We start from the raw sequence: 5,521 nt of genomic DNA on the forward strand, positions 1-5,521 counted from the left end.
CAACTTAAACTAGAATTATGTAGTCTTGTTTCCCTAAGTCATGTAGGGATACATAGGAGTAAGATTAATTCTTGTTAGACACAAAAAAAAATATTTTGTTTAAAAAATTAATTTTAACAAATCAATGGTATTTAATTCATGTAATTAGCTAAGATATTGCTTTATTAAGGGCAGACAATATGCTACTACCTTCTACGATCCGTAATCAACTTATGAACTTAAAACTCTCATTAAAAAGACCATTTTATCCTAAATTAGGCTTAAAATGAGATTTCTATATTTTAATCACAAAAACGTGGTAACGACTCCGAATAGGTCACGTACCGAAAATTGGGGCGCGACAGTTGGTGACTCTACTGGTTATTTTTTAAGAGAGTCAGATCTAGCGCGACTATTTATAATGATCTAAATACCCTTACTTTTTAAAAAAATAATACTCACATTCATTTTTTTTTCAATTCAATTAATTATTTGTACATATTTATCTATCTTTTGTGCAACTTTTGGGGATGAAAGTTATTTTAAAATTTATACGCTTCCCCACACAGTTACACACACTTGAGTTTACATACACATATACCTTGAACCCCGAGTATTAGAGATTAGAGTTGAGATAGGAGGGACATATGATTTGCATGTAAGTGGCCTCATGTCAGACCAACTATTGGCATGATAGACCACTTAGATTGTTCTAATGTATTGTGAGTTAGCTGCTTGAGGAGTCAATCTCTTCTTGTAATTAACGCATGATAGTTGGATTCCTTTATTTTAAGATTTGTTGCAATCTGATGACCTTTAGAAGTCTAGAGCTTTTATCGAGTCTACTTTAAATAAGACCTTATACCTTGTCATAGGGTTATGATATGTAGAAGTACCCAAACAAACCTATAAGGTGTACCTTACTTAAGACACAAGAAGCAAATCATGTCCACTTTTATTCCATACATATCATTTATAACCCTAACTGAGATAACTCATAGGCTCGAGGAATATAAGAGTATTATTATACAATAATGTTCTTATGTCATAAGGACAACTAACTTCTATTGTGTACCATCCAATGGGCCCATACGCTCTAGGTATACTTTTCATTCCCTTGGATGAGCTCAATGGCTTAGGGATAATTTTCACTCCCTTCGATGGACTCAACACTCTAGAGATAATTTTCATTCCCTTCGATGAGCTTCACACCCTAGGATTAAGTTGTTTGTTCTATTAATAAACTTAGAGTTACATCATTTAATTTCGAGTTGACCTTAACATTATAATATGTGTCAAATTCATCATGGCACTTTACTAGGGTATACAAAATACATATCATCATCATCACACACTCCATCCATGCAAACATTAACTCAAAATTAAAAACATATCATTCAAAAAATTCATTCATGCATTTAAAAGGACAAAATAAAAATTTATACATTATTTTACTTATATATCTCTTCATTCAAGCATCCAAAAAATAAAAATACATCACTCGAACTTTCATTCACTCATGCATTCAAAAATATATAATAAAAGCACTCATTGACTTAATCATTCATTCACATAAAATAAAAGTGATATAATTCAAACATTCATTCAAGCATTCAAAAATAAGAAATCATTATGTATTTATTTATACATGTACTTCCAAAAAATAAACATATTATTCGTACATATATTTATTCATTCACTCATTCATCCATAAAATATATCATTCAAACATTCATACATCTATTTGTATATTCATCTACTTATTTACCAGCATTCAAAAACATAACAAAAATAAGTTATCCAAACATTGCATTATATAGTCATCACACTATTTGTTGCATACCATGTTATTCAAAAAAATAAATCTATTCATGCAACTTCAAATGTATTAAATTAGGAGAAAAATAACAAACATACAATTTTCATGAATAAAATGATATCTTATCACTCATCCCATTCATTCATGCATATCATATCCAAACATGTAGCATGCATTTCATGATCTATTATCAAGGGCGCTCATAGGTTAAAAATTGATTTTTAAAAGGTGATATTATTGGACTCGACTAAAGCGATTCAAGGAAAAAGAAATTGTTGGGATTGTTTGAAATATATTATTATTATATGAAGTCCCACATTGCCTAATATTAGAATAGAGTAGAATATCAATGTTATATATTGGATTCAAGTCCCTTGTTGTAATAATCATCAGATATAAGCAACAAATAAAAACACCTCATGGGCAGGTGGGCCCATGGATGTAGGCACAATTGGTTGAACATCGTTAATAAATTCTCTTGTTTCTACTATTTATTCTATGCACTTTATTTGATTGCTTATGACCAACATTGTGCAACAATCACTTCCGCTGCACCAACAGAAATAAACAAGTCGCCCATATTGATACACCTCAAGAGTTGGTTTGAAAAGCTTCTCCTCATTTCAAAGTCCTCAACTGTCTAATTCAATCACAATTGGTCATTCATTCATTCATGCTTCCTTCCCTAAATAAATATTCTTTTTCTATTGCGTATCTTTTTAAAAAAAAATGTATACTAGTGCATTGATCATACAAATTTACCATCTCATACTTCATATCGTAAATCATATTAGCCAAAAAACTGAAAAAACTAAATTCATCCATTAATGTGAGATATTGGATTAAAAATCATATGGAAGGTGATGCAAATGTAAGATCAAAATTGTGTGGATTCTTAGGCAGATTTTTTTGATAACACAAAGCTTCTTTGGTAATTCCCAAAAAATAAGAAGATATCCCTAGTCACCCCGTTTGAATCCTCGATATTATGAATGGAGGTTTTTTCTGAATTACCCATAAAATAACAATAGTTGGGGGAGAGTGGTCTTTCATTCGTTTTCCTTGACATTCAATAATTAGGAAATGAAAAAACTCTTCATACACCATTCAACATATCTAACCTGAAGGATAAAAAATCAAAGTCAAGTAAAAGAAAATGTTAGTTGGTCAAAGTACAAAATAAATAATAAAAGTCCGTTGAGAATCCTCAATGTCTCGGGCAGAAGTTATTGCAAATGAAATAAATTGTTAAATACTACCAAAAGAACCATCCACATCATATTAGGGAAGGTTATGACATTGACTCATTACATTAAAAAATCCAATATAATTCTAGTAATTGAATGTCATGTCAGAAACTATGGAAAAATAGGGCAAATGAGATAGGAGAAAGGGGTATGAGAAACACATATTTGAGTCTCATATATTTTTCTTGGAAACCTTAGCCAGACCACGATATAGACTTAAAAGACTTTGTTAAAGATCGATTTTCTTAAGATTCACACCACGTCAAAGAAACGTTGACTCCACTAAACAGAAATTTTAATAAAAATATCTCATATTTAATGCATGAAATATATTATCTCTTAAATACCACCATCATAATCACCACATCAGCAGTCAAGCCCAAATTCAACTTCAATTCCATATTGGATTCTCCCATCACCATGTATAGCCTAAACATTTGCCAAGTTTGTATGATCATTGTTTTTAATATTTCTTTTTAAAGGGTTGTGCATGAAATAACGACGAAAGTTTAGATTAGGCACACTGGGTAATTTTTGTTGTTACAAGAACATCAACACTTTGAAAAGATTTGCCCAGTGAGCCTACACTGTGGCAAAATTGTGGGTTTAGTCATTCTCCTCAAGATGACAATGATGCATGTCGTATGGATCATCTTAAAGGAAATGTATCTTTAAGTAAACTAAGACAACTTTGATGATAATGAAGTTATCATATTAGTTAATGGTAGTCAACAAGAATCACTTTAATTGAATTCGTTGAAAAATTCGTCGTCCCTCCAAAAACAAAAAAATAAGCCATGAATGATACATTGGAACATTTATGCATGGGTCATACCCCTAACCCCTAATTCAATTACATTAAACATCAACTACATCTCATTTACATACATCATAAGAATCATTATGCATCCCCATACTAATTAATGCATAATCACATTCATACATTAATCATTACAGTTAAACATTAACATGAACTTTATGCCCCACAATCATACCATTACATAATTCACATGAATCATATAGAAATCCTACTTTCTAGAACCATGTGCTTGTTATGTCTCAAAATCATAATTTTCAGGACCTCGTGTGTGACGTGTTTCAAAATTATACTTTTCACGACCTTGTGCCTGACATGCCTCAAAAGCATAATTTCTAGGACCCTGTGCGTGATGTGTTTCAAAATTATACTTTCCAAGTCCCTACGTCTAACATGCCTGAAAACCTTCTTTTCCAGAACCTCATGTTTGGCGTGTTTCAAAATTATACTTTCCAAGACCCCTTGCCTGACATGCCTCAAAACCATACTTCCTCGGATCACGTGTCTAACGTGTTTCAAATTCATAGTTTCAAGGACTTTGTGCCTGACTTGCATCAAAATCATTTTCTCCAAGACCCCGCATGTGCGTATTTCTCAATCTTAAATGTTGGGACCACGTGTCTGATGTGTGAAAAAGATCTTGCTCCTGACCTTAGCACGATTTTGATTAAGACACCAAGATCACAAAAGGAAGAAAAAGAAGAAGACCATGAAGACATAGAAGATTCAAACTTCAAGATTTTTATAGATTAAGTCTTCATATAGGTACCTCTATCCTTGCACTCACTCTTTATATTTAGTAGCAATGCTCAAAGAAATCAAGATCATTTTTAAGAAATTGGATATGTCTAAATACAAAGTAAAAAATGCTAAGAAATGAGTTACTTGACCTGAGTAATAGGCCACTAGAACTAGGTAACAAGTTACCTGAATTGTGTGGCAGTTGGTAATAGGTTATTGGAACTGCATAACAGGTTACCCGACTGAGAAAACAATTACAAAAGCATAATTGATTGATTTAACTGTGGAACAGGTTACTGACTGAGAAACCAGTTACAAAAACAAGTCACGTTGGATAGAACATTTGGGTAATCGATTACACCCTCGTGACAATCGATTACACACAATTGTTGAAAACTATATTTTCAAATTCAAATGAATAGCTTTCATCCAAAGTGAATAGGTTTCATTTCAATTGTGTCTTCTCTTCATGGAAGGTTATCTTGGTTGATTGGAAGCCTATTTAAAGGCATTGTGAGATCCAAATTAAATATATACAATCACAAAAACTTTCATAACTTAGTAAACAAAATTATGCACAATTGATTAGCAACTTTGTTCCCAAACTTTCAGATTTTCTGAAGTTGCTTCTAAAGTGCATTTTTGTTCTAAACTTTCACAGAAAAAAGAAGTATATGTATTGTGAGAATAAGGATTGCAAGTTCTTAGTAGTGACAAACTTGTAAAGACAATCCTGTCATTGTTATCTACTTCATCTTGATAGTAAACTTTTCATCACAAGGGTGTGCTGAGAATGGGAAAAGAGTTTACTTGGAAAGGGTATTTTCCAAGGGTAGATAATTGTGAGTGTATAAGATACAAGGGTCTCGGGGAGAGAATTTGTAATTGCAACTCAAATTATCTAGTGAAAAATCTCTT

Source organism: Lupinus angustifolius, chromosome LG09 (assembly GCF_001865875.1).
Source record: "Lupinus angustifolius cultivar Tanjil chromosome LG09, LupAngTanjil_v1.0, whole genome shotgun sequence".
In the NCBI taxonomy this organism is placed as follows: domain Eukaryota; kingdom Viridiplantae; phylum Streptophyta; class Magnoliopsida; order Fabales; family Fabaceae; genus Lupinus; species Lupinus angustifolius.